The 15235-nt window shown below is 37.4% G+C and overlaps 1 protein-coding gene across 7 annotated transcripts in view; it reads right to left on the reverse strand.

Annotated features, from left to right (window-relative positions):
- The window catches only part of EXOC2 (exocyst complex component 2), a 254857-nt gene that overhangs the window by 39894 nt on the left and 199728 nt on the right, over positions 1-15235 (reverse strand). The window lies entirely within an intron of this gene.

A 15235-nucleotide genomic window follows, 5' to 3' on the forward strand; every position in this document is an offset into this window, starting at 1 on the left:
TGCCACTCATACATTTTGATTATTAGTATGAGATAGTATTAGAAAATTGAGGTAAATTGATCCAAAAGAAATAATCTGTATCCCAAGGAAACGTCCCGTGTAATATAAAGATTTTATTAACATTATCTTTAGTTTGCTTTGTTGATGTCTATTGCTCTAATCACTTAAAACTTAGCCTCAAACTGAGTTTTGGATTCAAAGTACACCACTGGTTGACTGTTTATACACTATCGAATTTACCACATTAGTTAACTTCCTGATGATAAACTGAGACGGAGAGAAAAGTCCCAGTTTTATCAACCAAATGGTCCTGCGTGGCCTTAGATAACCTTTCACCTGGCCTTAGTTTTCTTAGTTCTCTTAGTTTTAAGGGAAGGATGTGTCAGGTCTCTGTGCCTTTTTCAGGCCTGAAGTCTTCTTGCTATTGTGGACTCCCAGGAAATGTTCAAGACGCTATTATTTAAAAATACATACTGTAAGTTTTCCACTGTGATGCTCAGAATAGTCATAAAAATGCCTAATTTTTAAGCTGCACCATAAGTATTTTGGGGATGGCTTTTGCTGCTTAAGAGACAATGGATAAGAACGGTGGAGGTGATTAACCCAACAACTATTTACTAAAGTGACTTTAATCTCTCGGGCTCTCTCCTGGTATTGGGTAAGAGACAGATAGAGATGGCAATTCTGACCTCGGTTTATGACAGATTAGAGCAGATGAAACATTTAAAGAATTAACACAAGAGTGGGCATAACCACCTTTCATCATGCCTGGCAGGCAGCAGACTTCATGGGCTCTCAGGGCCCTGAATCAGAAATCAAAACATGGACAGACACTCCATGTTTTGTAAAATGTAAATACACTTTACAACTTTAAGACAAATACTTCTGAATTCAGGGTCAACATGAACCCCAAATGTGGCGAAGATTACAAGAAAATAATAAAATAGCTGGGGTGGAGAAAAGAATGCCAAAATGATAGAATACAGACAAGTATTTGTTAGCTGGGTGTTTATCATGGTGTACACAGATAAAAAGTATGTAAATGAGTTTGAGAAAAAGGCTCTTAAGTCTATCATTAGACAAACAAAATCAGGTATAGTGAGGGGAAAAAATCCCTAATACTTTCGATAGGACCGTAGAAACAGAAGTTCAACATTCATAATTACATGCAGTTTTTCTAATGCCTTACTGACCAGAAGAGACCACTTTAGAGGGGATATGACCTTTCACTATCAGACGGGTAGGAACTATGATATTAAACAATGGCTTAGCTGGTGTTGATTTGAACAGGAGCCATTTTATTGTTGGAATACAAGAAACCATCATGTAACGTGACCATCAACACTGCTTGTCCAATTATACAACAGACTTTGGATAGATTTAACGAGAGAGAGAGAGAGAGAGAGAGAGAGAGAGAGAGAGAAAGAGAGATTACAAAAAAGTGAGGGGTACAACAGGGAGGATAGAGACAGAGTGTGGAAAGAGTAAAAGAAAGTTAAGAGGGAGGAAATTTTTTCCTATGTCACATTATTTCATTCCCTTCCAATGGCTGATTGGGATAAGAACGCATCATGGGATAAGAACGCATCATGAGCATGGGATACATCAACATACCAGAGAGCAGGAAACATTACAAGGCTGCATCTCAGGAGCCAGGAGCCTCCCTGAAGAGACTAGCCCAGCCAGAGGGGTACAATTTGATTATTTAAAAAAATTAAAACTACTCTAATGAATTGAAACTCAGTAAATATGCTCAATCCATGAGGTTAATAAAGATAAAAAAAAAAATCTTCTTGACCACCTTTGAAATACACGAGGCAACCAACTCAGTTAAATACAGAATCAAGCTTCTATCCTGCCTTTCTTGTAGGAACTGTACTCCAGAGTAACCAAATAGTTGATGAAATTTTTTATTTTTTTACTTAGTGTCCCAGCCAACAATCAGTAGTTTGCACTCACTAAGAAAGTAATAAATCATGGTAACAATTACGTATGGTGTGAAAACTATTTGATGAAAAGTTCTGATAAACTTTTTTATTAAAGGGTGGATCAAGCTGATACCACTTATATCCAATGTCAATCTTAACATCACAAACACTATGGATCTCCTGGTGGCAGCAAACAAAATCTAACCTAAAACTGATAAAGCTTTTGTTAATCAAACATTCCCAGAAAACAGAGGGACAAAGGAACATGTTAAATGATACCATAAGGAAGCAATCTGAAAAGCCCAGAAAGTGAGACTATCTACAGAACAAACAACCTGGTCTATTCAACAAATAAGCTGAAGAGAGGACCCGAGAGAGTAAAAATAAATAAATAAAAACAATAAGAGACATATCAACCAAAATCAACTTGCAGACCTTGGGTGAATCCTAATTTGAACTGTCTAAAAAGCTTGTATGAGAATTTTGAACACTGACTAGGTATTTGATGACATTCAGGAATTGTTCATTTTCCCCAGATCTGAAAAATGTACTGTGGTTATGATTTTTAAAAAAATAAGCCCTTATCTGATCTATCTACGGACAAAATGATCTAATGTGTGGGATTTACTACAAAATAAAATATCTGGAGGCAGGGGGAGTTGAAGGGTAAAGACAATCCACGTTGGTCATGAGCTCGTAACTATGAGGCTGGCCAACAGCTCCATCAGAATCTGTTTTACTATTCTAGTTTGATGTCTGAAAATATCCCAAATAAAAAGTTTTAAAATGACTTAGAATGTTTATTTGCAAAACAATACATTAGTTTATCCTGATGCCAAATAGCATCGTTTACAGCTATCAATTTAATACATAAAAAAATAAATACTTTAACAGATAAGATACGTAATGAAGAAAATATGTGGGCCACAGGTCATCTCAAAGTTAATAAATTTCACATTGAAGACCATTAGAGCCAAAATTTAGCTTTATTGGAAAATGCTTGGCAGACAATGAAATCATAACCAAATGTCCAAAGCATTGTACAAATGGTTTTACGTTACTGACTAATACATTGAACTGCTTATAAAAAACAACAACGATAAAATGTCTGAATAAAAGTGAGGTTAAATAATGAAACTGTGACTTAAAAAAATATGACAGAATATGATTATCCTCCCTTAGAAAATGTAAAACTGTTTTTCTTTTAGAAATACAAGGTCTGACAATTGAGTTTATGAACTTGTTGCAATGCTGTTGCTAACCTTTTTTGGTATCAGAGGGATTATTCATTATGAATTTGCACCAACTGGACAAACAGTTAACCAAGTTTACTATTTTGGAAGGGCTGAAAAGGCTGCATGAAAAAGTTAGACGACCTGAACTTTTTGCCAACGATTCATGGCTCTTGCATCACGACAAGGCACCAGCTCACACGGCACTGTCTGTGAGGGAGTTTTTAGCCAGTAAACAAATAACTGTATTGGAACACCCTCCCTACTCACCTGATCTGCCCCCCAATGACTTCTTTCTTTATCTAAAGATAAAGGAAATATTGAAAGGAAGACATTTTTGTGATATTCAGGACATAAAGGGCAATATGATGACAGCTATGATGGCCATTCCAGAAAAAGAGTTCCAAACTTGCTTCGAAGGGTGGACATTAGTGCACAGCTTCCCTAAGGACTGTAGTGAAATTCAGCAATGAGGTAGTCCTTTTTCTAGGATTAGTTTGCGAACTTTGTAGGTCAAATACAAGTTTATTAAAATCTATTTCATAACACTTTAAAAATGAAATTAATAAAAATATCCAAGGAATTAATAAAAACTATTTTTTCAGAGCTCAGTAAAGAAAAAGATAACTGACTTAGACTTCTCTTTTCAAAGATGAAGTTGACTCAGTTGGTATGTTTTGATCAAATGCAGGAGAAATAAAGTGCCAAGCTACACCATGATCAGAATGAAGAAAACTTATGGAAGACGGATCATAAGAGAAACTACCACTTCACTCAGTGTTACCACTCATGTCCCAAATTCAGAGAACAGATTTTTAAGTGTCAAAAAAAATAGCACCAGGAATATGATGTTCATAAAATTCTGACAGGCTCAAAGAGTCTTCAGAATAATTTTGGAAAGGTGAAATTACATTTAAGAGATACTGGATGTTACATGTATTTTACAACATTCTAATTATTTCTAAATGGGTAGTTCACATGCTATTTTTGGTAACTGTTATCCTATTTAATCAAGCAAAGTTCTCCTTCGATTAAAAAAAGACTATTCGATCTGACATTGTGTTGAAAAATATCTGTTACTTGTAAAAACTAAACTGTCACTTGGTATTTACTGGGTGTCTATTTTTCCTTATCACCTCCAGCGGGAGTAACTTATGCCAAGGTGTTTTGCATTCACCAATCAACTGGTTGAATCAATCCACTGCCCAAGGCTTACGATGAGCCAGGCACCGTTTAGGAGTTCTGGACACAGACATGAAGAATAATATCCAAGACCTGGAGAAAGAGAAGAGAGCTGATGGCATGCAGCCTCTGAGCAGGACAGGGATGGGGCCAGGAAGAGCAGTCGGCCCTGGACAGCGCCAGCAGGGAACGATGGGTACATGTGCAGCCAGAGTCACAGGCAGGTCTCAGAGGGAGCTGGCAGTGAAGGAGGTACTGACTGCTGGGTTCCATCATCAAAAAAACTGGAAGCTGGCTATACAGCGAAAATCACTTCAGAGCTCATTTATAATTTTACAAATTGCCTATATAACTGATCCATAAATTGTTGGCCAAGGTATTTTATTTGTAATAGGAATTAGTATTTAGATTCTGAAATAATTCTGCTTCTTTGCATTATTAATAGAATGCAGGTTTTTTATTTGCTGAAATTAGCTCTTATCTTTTGCCTGCATACCTAGAGCTAGCTATGTCTTGTGGGAAGTTTGTTTGGTTTTTAATAAGGTAAGTGGTGTCTCCCCCTTCTTCTGGTTTCTGCGAGTAGGATTTTCCCAACACTCGAGCTCTCGTCCGATTCCCTGCAGATTTCCCAGTTTGTGGCATACAGACAACCTTTCGGTTGGATCAAGTGAATGTATTCAACTCCTGAGCGTGGCAGTTTGGTCTCTCTCTTTTTTTTTTTCCTCTCCACCCTGGACCAATGTGAGGCAATGACAGGACAGATGCACTCTCAGCCTTGCTCTTTGGTGGCCTGTTTCAAGGCAGAGGCTATGGAGCCCATCTGGTTCTTATGTCTCCACCATATTGTCCAGTATCAATTATCTGCTGATTCTATTGTCTATTTCAATTGATTTGAAGCTTGGGCAGAGAAGAGGGTTATTACTCACTGATTTCCCCATTTCCAGAAATTCAGATAATGTTTTCCTATCTTTCTTTCCATTTAGGTTGAGATACTGATGGGGTGAGAAAGTCCATTTTCCCCTGCTCTTCTTTAATACCAAACATGACTGCTAAACAGTAAGGTTGATCCAGAAGCAATATTGCAACAGCCCTATGCAGACCCTGTACCAGCCCTGGAAATGCATTTTAGTAAACTCCCCAAAAAAATTTCAGAAAAAGATTTTTCCTGTGGGTGGTTCAAGTTTAACAAGTGATGAGATGGATGTTTAAATAGGAGGTACTGATTTAGTGAGGGGCAAGCAGCCTAGACCCTTCAGTTCTTCATGAAGAGGTAAGTACAACAGCTCACTGAATACAAAGATCTAGTTAAAATCACAAAATGATAGTAGGAAAAAAGTGTGGGGGAAAAACGTACAATAACCAACCAAGATATTCTTCACATGGCAGAGGAAATATCCTAGGAAACTGCAAAGAAATGCATGATAATTTAAGACAAAGTGATAGATGATTATATAGTTGGTGAATAGCAGAGAAGTTGTTTTTCACATTTTTTCCCCCAGAAAACCCACTGGATTTTAATTTTTAGGTGGACGGGAACACCTCAAGGGCTCTGAAAACATACAGTTTTCAAAAATAAATGAATATAAAATCACAAGAGGATAACAGATCTATTTTGGCACTTAACTTTTATTTTTGCCAACTAACAGTATTTTTCACCAAAACACCTGAGGATGAACGCGCGCGCACACACACACACACACACACACACACACACCCTATCACTACCACCACCAACTATCCAAAAAGAGAAGCATGCACTACAGACACAGATATTAAGATTAAGAAATAGTTTCAGGAGTTCCTCTAGCAAATGCTCATTCTAAAGCTATTCCAGAGCTATCCATACTTCATCATAAACGAAATCTAGTTGATCTGTCCTCTGACCCCACCTAAGCCCACAGTCCACTCACCTCACTCCAAGCCTACAGCAATGGCCTCATCTCATATACCAGCTTCTTTACTTAAATTTTAGATTTGGAAATCAGGAACTGATATCTTGAATAACTTGGAAAACTGGTCTTGTGTATAAAAGACTTGAAAATATTTGCCAAATATGTGGATGGAGAGAAAACGTGTTTTCTAACTGTACCTGAAGAAAATATTTTAGAGACTTTCAGTATAAAGATTAACAGATTGATTTCACTTTTTTTATCCTAGTCTCAGTGTTCCAAATACATACATTTGCATACCTGTAAATTCAACTTAGACTAAGTTTAAAGAGGGCAACAGATGTATAGTTTTCTTTGGCCAGTGTGCAAAGTATAATTAGGTCCTTTAAAATTTATTGGTGACAAACGCTCACTTGTATGATTGAAGTAGCATTCTAAATTCCTTTAGAAGAATGTACTCCTTAGAATGGAAAAATACTTGTATTTCCCACTGAATTTATATCTTTAATAAAGTACTATTATTCAGAGGATGTTTGGTGGTAGTGTGTTTGTGGTGAGCTACAAAGCTGATCAGAAGTAAGAGACTGCAGTAGAAGCTTATCTAAATAAAACTGAATACGAAGCTAAGGGGAGAGAACGTGAAGTTTAACAGCAGGGATAACTCTGCATACGCATTTATTTTTTTATTGATAGAAGAGTGAACGCAATACATGCTCTATGGAAGGAAAAAAAATTCTTATAATGCTTATTCAGGCATTACTTAGCACAGTTAAGTATGGGGAAGAAACATTGGACTCGGTGATGACATAATTACGTGGAGTGTCATCTTGTGAAACACTGGCGTGGCTCCTGCTTCGTACTCAGCAAAGTCATCTAATGATTGCCAAAGCAGGCCCAACCAGCAGCTTACAGGTGTTAAGGTCCAGCACAATCTATTCTAAATGGATAATTTGCTTTCTTTGTTTAATATCCTAGCAATGCCTCTAATACACAAACTGAACAGTGAGGCACAGTAAGTGAACTGAAATAACTGAGTTTGTGCCTTAATTTCTAAACATACTATAAGAGACTCAATTCCTACTCTGGAAAGCAGTTTTTTACATACTAGTAATTATTTTTTTCGAGCAAAAAATAGATACACTGCTGAATGAAATGTGAAAATGCTTCTCTGACAGTTCTCCCCAATTTGTAAATATATCTACTATACTTAATAATGCTCAGTTATCTATCCATACTTCATCATAAACGAAATCTAGTTGATCTGTCCTCTGACCCCACCTAAGCCCACAGTCCACTCACCTCACTCCAAGCCTACAGCAATGGCCTCCCTGCCACAGCCCCTACCCCACAACCAAGCCAAACTGTCATTTCCCTTAAAACATCACTTAAGTACATTACTTAGTTTTGAAACCTTCAGGAGCGTGGAATGTCCTACCATACTAATTTTAGCTTCCCGAATCCTACTTATTCCTCGAGATAACCACCCTATGATGGCAAGTCCGATTACCCCAGCTAACAGTAGCAGTCTCAGAGTCTGCAAGTCTTGTGGCCATTCAGATCATGCACAAGTCTACTTGTGAAAACAGGTGGTTACAGAAAATATATTTCTCATCAAGTTGATCATATTTAGAAAATTCTAACTACAACTGTTACTCATTTCATTGTAACTCAAATAATCTCTGCAGCTATACAGAACTAATTCCATTTTTTTAAAAATCAGATATTTGAAGACAGCTGTTAGCTCTGTCCCTAATCCTTTCTCCAGGCTGAATCTGTTCTGACAATCAGTTCTCGTGAAGCGTGGTTTTAAGACCAGAGGATGCACATCCCGTCTCTGGACACTACGTTTTTATAACTGGAATGATAAATTCACTAGCCACGTTGAGGCAGCCATGTCACAGAGCACTCAGAACTGCAAATATCTAAACCATTTAGAATGGATGCATTAGCTCCCACTAACGTTATCTCTTCCTTCATGTATGTCATCCCAGAACTGTCCTAAAGCAATTTACATGTGTGTCTGTTTTTAGTTTTTGTTCCTAATTATACCTTTTTATTTTTGTGTGTTCTTTTCTAGTAATTCAATTTTTATTGTATGACTCAAATTTTTTTCTAGTTATTGAATTTTCATATACCTTAAGTGTACAATTTAATGTGATTGGATAAAAACTGTGTAACTGGATACCTAACTACCACAATCACGATACAGAACGCTTCAAAGGCTCCTGACAGCTCTCCCATGCCACGTCTCGGTCAATCACCATTCTGGTTTCTGTCACCACAGATGAGTTAGCCAGTCCTTGAACTTCACCTAAGTGGAATCCTTTGTTATGCATTCTCTTGTATTGGTTCTTTTCACTTAAACATGACACACGTGCAATCTCCCCACATTGCTAGGCATCCATAACAAGATGTGTGGCACCCCCGTCGCATGGGCACTGCTGCCCTGTATGTGTACACTGCAATTTCATACATTATCCTCTTGATGTCTACTTAGCGTTCCAGGTTTGGCTGTTATGAAGAAAACTATGATGGCCACATTTACCAGGCTATTGGTGCACCTATTTTTCATGTCTCTTGGGAAAACGCTTAGAAGTGGAATTGATATGTCACGGCCTAGATTTGTTTCACTTCGTAAGTAGCTGTTCCCAAAGAGGCCACCCTGTTTTATAGGATCGTTGGCAATACCTGAGTCCAGCTGCCCCTCAGCCCTGCAAACATGCAGGAGCCTTGTCAGTCTTTTTAATTGTAGCTATTCCAGTAGGTCTGAAGAAGTATCTCATTATGCTTCTACTTGCAATCCCCTGATGACAAATAACGCTGCGTATCTTTCATGTATTGGCAATTTGTGTATCTTCTTTTGTAAAACGCTTGTTCGTGTGTTTATCAACTTGTGCGGGCACATCTGTTGAAAAGACTTCCTTCTCCCATGGAAATGTCTTCATGAGTTTGTCAAAAAACAACTGACTATGTACGAAGTCATGACTATTTTTGTATCTTCTATTCCATTTCATGGATTTATTTGCCTATCCTTATGTTAGTACCATACTACTTTTATTCCAGTAACTTTAAAAAGTTTTTAAATCAAATAGTGAGTACACCAACTTTCCTGTTCTTTAAGATTGTTTTGGATATTTAAAGTGCTTTGCCTTTTCTAAAAACAAAAAATTTAGAATCATCTTGCAATTTCTACAAAAAATTCTGTTGAGGTTTTGAATGAGAATGTACTGAATCTATGGATCAATTTAGGAGAACTGACTTCTTAACAATATTGAGACTTCCAATAGAAAAACGTGTCATTATCTCCCCATTTAATTTCCTTTAATTTCATTCAGCAGTGATTTCCAGTCTTCAGTGTCTTCTGTTCAATTTATTACTAATTCTGTATGTTTTGAAATGCAAAAGGAATTTTTAAGGTCTATATTCCATTTTTCTGCTGTATATTGTATATAATATATGTGTCAGCTGTTCTTACGTGTCTTCTGTTCAATTTATTACTAATTGTGTATGTTCTGAAATGCAAATGGAATATTTTAAGGTCTATATTTCATTTTTCTGCTGTACATTGTATTTTAAATATAATTGATTTTTGTATACTGATTCTGTATCGTGAGACCTTAATAAAATCACTTGTTAATTATACTCATAGTAGTTCTACATTCAAATACTACTACCTCGAAGAGAAAATACTTTTAGTTGTTTTGTATTATTTTTCAATCTTTCTTGTTTTTCTTGCTTTACTACAACTAGGACCTCCAGGGCTATGGCTGAATAGAAATGGTGAGAGTTGATATCCTTGTCTCCTTTCTAGTCTTAGAGGAAAGTATTTCATATTTCATCATCATATAATATTAGCTGTAGAATTTCTGTCAATCTTTTCATCAGGTTTAGGAAGTTTCCTTCTATTTCAATTTGGCTGAGAGTTTTTATTATGAATAAATGTTGAATTTTGTTAAATGATTTCTGTGCACCTATTGAGAGGACAATATTTTCCTTTTTAAGCCTGTTAATATGGTGATTGATCTTCCAATAGTTCACTAACCATGCATGCCTGAGATAAACCCTACTTGGTCATAATGTATTACTACTCCATTGTGCACATAATAGTGCTTTATTTGATTTACTAAACAAATTTGTTAATGTTTTTTTTTTCTCTCCAATGTTCATGAAGGGTACTGGTCTGCAATTTTCCCTCCTACAATGCTTGTCAGATTTTTAGTTTGGGGTTATACAAACTTCATAAAATGAGACTGGACATGTTTTCTCCTCCTATACTCTCTGATAAAGTTTGCGTAAAATTGGTATTATTTCTTCTTTTATAAAATATATATATTTTTCAATTACAGCTGACATATAATGTTATCCTAGTTTCAGGTATACAATGTAGTAATTGGACACTTATATAACTAATGAACTGCTCACCCCAATAATTCTAGTACCATCTGACACCACACAGTTATTACAATATTGTTGACTATATTCCCTGTGCTGTACATCCTCGTGACTATTTTGTAACTGCCAATTGGTACTTCTTAATCCCTTCGCCTTTTTTACCCATTACCCCCACTGCTTCCTCTCATCTGAAAATGTTCTCTGTATGTACAAGTTTTTGTTTTGTTTGTTCGTTTATTTTGTTCTTTAAACTCCACATACAAATGAAATCATATGGTATTTGTCTTTCTCTGTCTGACTTACTCAGTACAATAACCTCTGGGTCCACCCATGTTGCTGCAGGTGGCAAGATTTCATTCTTTTTTATGGCTGTGTAATATTATGCTGTATATATGTACCACCTCTTCTTTATCCATTCATCTATTAATGGAGACCCAGGCTGCCTCCACATCTTGGTTATTATAAATAATGCTGTAATAAACATATGGATACATGTGTCCTTTCGAAATAGTGTTTTGGGATTACTGGGTTATCCTTTGTCTCTTATAATAGCCTTTGTTTTAAAGTCTATTTTGTCTGGTATAAGTATTGTTATACCAGCGTTTTGTTCATTTGTTTGTTTCCATTTTCATGAAATGTATTTTCCATCCCTTTATTTTCAGTCTGTGTGCCTTTCAATCTGAAGTCACTCTTTTATAGGCAGCATATGTAAGGGTTTTCTCTTCTTATCCATTCAGCCACCCTGTGTCTTTTGATTGGAGCATTTAATCCATTTACATTTAAAGTAATTTCTGATAGATATATAGTTATTGCCATTTTATTATTCATATTTTTAATCTTTTCTCCCCTTCCTCTTCTTAAAGAAGTTCCTTTAACATTTCTTGTAATACGATGGTGATGAACTCTTTTAGCATTTTTTTTTTGTGTGTCTGGGAAGCTCTTTGTCTGTCCTTCGATTCTAAACGATAGCTTTGCTGGGTAGAGTAATCTTGGTTCCAGGTCCTCACTTTTCATCACTTGGAGTATTTTGTGCCAATCACTTCTGGCCTGCAGTTTCTGTTGAGAAATCAGCTGACAGTTTTATGGGAGCTCCGTTGTAGGTAACTAACTGCTTTTCTCTTGCTGCTTTAAAAATTCTCTTTATCTTTAACATTTGGCATTTTAGTTATGATGTGTCTTGGTGTTGGCCTCTTTGGGTGCATCTTGCTTGGGACTCTCTGTGCTTCCTGGTTTTGTATATCTATTTCCTTCATGAAGTTAGGAAAGTTTTCCGTCATTATTTCTGCAAATAGGTTTTCAATTCGTTGCTCTCCCTCCTCTGCTTCTGGTACCCCTATGATATGAATGATGGTACTATTGCTGTTATCCCAGAGGTTCCTTAAATTATCTTCAGTTTTTGGGATACTTGTTTCTTTTTGTTGTACTGATTGGGTGTTTACTGCTACCTTATCCTCCAAATTGTTGATTTGAACCTATGCTTCATCTAATCTGTTGATTTCCTCTAATGTAGTCTTCATTTCAGACTGGTTCTTTTTTATGTTTTCTATCTCCGTTTTTATTATTCTTATCTCTTTGTTGAAGTTCTCCCTAAGATCATTGAGTGTTCGTATAACCAGTGTTTTTAACTTTGCATCTGGTGGATTGCTTATAGCCATTCTGTGTAGTTCTTTTTCTGGAGCTTTATTCTGCTCTTTTATTTGGGATGTGTTTCTTTATCTCCCTGTTTTGGCTGTCTCCCTGTGTTTGTTTCTATGTACTAGGTACAGCTGTATCTCCCAGTAGTAGAGTGGTCTTACGAGGTCGGACAATAAAGTTCATGAACTCATCCTAGAAAAAGTGCTACATACCTCATTGCTGAGTATCACTATGGTCGCATTTGAAGTACTCCCCATGGGAAGCTATGCACCAACACCAGTGCCTTAGTCTACCCTTCAAATCAATTTTGGAACTCTTTTTCTGGAATGGCCATCAGAGCTGTTCTCAATGTCCTGAATGTCTTCCTTTCAATATTTCCTTTATCTTCGGGTAAAGAAAGAAGTCATTGGGGGGCAGATCAGGTGAGTAGGGAGAGTGTTCCAACACAGTTATTTGTTTTCTGGCTAAAAACTCCCTCACAGACAGTGCCGTGTGAGCTGGTGCACTGTCGTGATGCAAGAGCCATAAATTGTTGGCAAAAAGTTCAGGTCTCACTTTTTCACGCAGCCCTTTCAGCACTTCCAAATAGTAAACTTGGTTAACTGTTCGTCCAATTGGTACAAATTCATAACGAATAATCTCTCTGGTATTACAAAATATTAGCAACAGTATTGCAGCAAGTTTGTGAAATTGTCAGACCTTGCATGTAGTAGGTGGCACATTCTCCCTGGTCACCTAAGCTGGGTGCTACAAGTGTGTGCCTTGTGTGGGTTGTATGTGCCCTCCCGTTGTAATTGAGCCTTGGTTGCTGTTTGCATGTCAATGGCGAGATTGATCCTTGAACTGACTGGTTGTGAATACTGGCTGTGACTACACTGCAGGAGCTGTGATGCAGGGGATGACCCTATGTAGCAGTATTCTCTTCAGTAGGGCTCTGGTGCCTGCCCAGTCTACCCTTTGTGTCTGTCATTTGTGGAGGTGGCAGAGTGGTGCTGTTGTGTGGTCTGAAGTGGGCCCTTTAAGAGGAATGCTTGGGACTCCAGCTGCCCTTCGTCTCACTCAGTCCCAATCTCCACTGGCTTTCACAGCCAGAAGCTATGGGGTCTTTTCCTCCCAGCACTAGAATCCTATGCTGGGAGCCTGGTAGGAGGCCAGGACCCCTTGTTTCTCGGGAAGAGGGGGGAACCTCTGAGCCAAAATATCCCTCCCAATTCTTAACTGCCATGCGTGGGTGTGTGACCTGCCTCTCTGCATCTCTGCCCATCCTATCAGTCTCCATGCAGCCCTGTCTGTATGTCCTTAGTTATAGGACTTCTGTTCAGCTAGAGTTCAAGCGGTTTTCAATGATGGTAATTTAGTTGTAATTTTATATGGTTGTGAGGAGGCAAGCACAGCATGTATCTATTCCACCACCTTGAGTGGAAGTTTTCAATTATTTTTTTCCTTAAATGTTTCATGGAAATTACTAGCAAAACCATCTGGATTGGAGTTTTCTACAAAAAAAGTTTTCTGTAAAGTTTGTGTAAAATTGTTATTATTTCTTCCTTAAATGTTTCATAGAATTTATTACTAAGATCATCTGGACTTCTTTTTTTTTCTTTTTTCTTTTTTTTTTTATTAAATTTATTGGGGTGACAATTGTTAGTAAATTTACATAGATTTCAGGTGTACAATTCTGTATTACATCATCTATAAATCCCATAGTGTATTCACCACCCAGAGTCAGTTCTCCTTCCATCACCATATATTTGATCCCCTTTACCCTCATCACCCACCCCCCACCGTGCCCTTACCCTCTGGTAACCACTAAATTATTGTCTGTGTCTATGAGTTTTTCTTTCTCATTTGTTTGTCTTGTTCCTTTGTTGTTTTTGGTTCATATACCACATATCAGTGAAATCATAGGGTTCTCTGCTTTTTCTGTCTGACTTATTTCACTTAGCATTATACTCTCAAGATCCATCCATGTTGTCACAAATGCTCCTATATCATCTTTCCTTAACGCCAAATAGTATTCCATTGTGTATATATACCACAACTTCTTTATCCATTCATCTATCGAAGGACATTTTGGTTGTTTCCATGTCTTGGCCACCGTAAACAAAGCTGCAATGAACATTGGAGTACACGTGTCTTTATAGAGAAATGTTTTGAGATTTTTTGGGTATATACCCAGGAGAGCGATTGCTGGGTCATATGGTAATTCTATTTGTAATTTCTTGAGGAACCTCCACACTGCCTTCCATAACGGCTGCACCAGTCTGCATTCCCACCAACAGTGGACGAGGGTTCCTTTTTCTCCACAGCCTCTCCAACACTTGTTACTATTTGTTTTGTTGATGATAGCCATTCTGACTGGGGTGAGGTGATATCTCATTGTGGTTTTCATTTGCATTTCTCTGATGATTAGTGATGTTGAGCATTTTTTCATATGTCTATTTGTCATTTGTATATCCTCTTTGGAGAAATGTCTCTTCAGGTCCTCTGTCCATTTTTCAATTGGGTTGTTTGTTTTTTTGTTGTTGAGTTTTGGACTTCTTTTTAAAAAGCAAAAAAACCCAAAATTTGCCTTTTATATTTACCCACCATTCCAGTGCTTTTATTTCTTTTTAGATGTAGGTTTCCCCCTCCTGTGATTGTCTTTGGCTCACACTCCCTGCACACAAGTTGTGGCTGCTTCTGGAGCAGTAACCACCAAGTGCTGTGGACTGATCAAGCCCCCAAGTCAAAGCGATGTACACAGGTCATGGCCAGTACAGCTCTCTTCCTTCACAGGCTGAACTTTGTTTGCTCTCTGTGCGTCTCTAGTGCCAATCCCTTCTAGCCGGCAAAGTTTCTGTTGAGAAATCAGCTGACTGTCTTATGGGAGCTTGTTTTCTGTATTTTGTGCAGTTTACAATTTTAAACTGTGGAAGGGTTACTTTGATACAAGTTCTTCCACCATTTCTAGAAACCAGAATTGCTCTGAAGTTTGTAT

The sequence above is a fragment of the Rhinolophus hipposideros genome (genome assembly GCF_964194185.1).
Source record: "Rhinolophus hipposideros genome assembly, chromosome: 8".
In the NCBI taxonomy this organism is placed as follows: Eukaryota; Metazoa; Chordata; class Mammalia; order Chiroptera; family Rhinolophidae; genus Rhinolophus; species Rhinolophus hipposideros.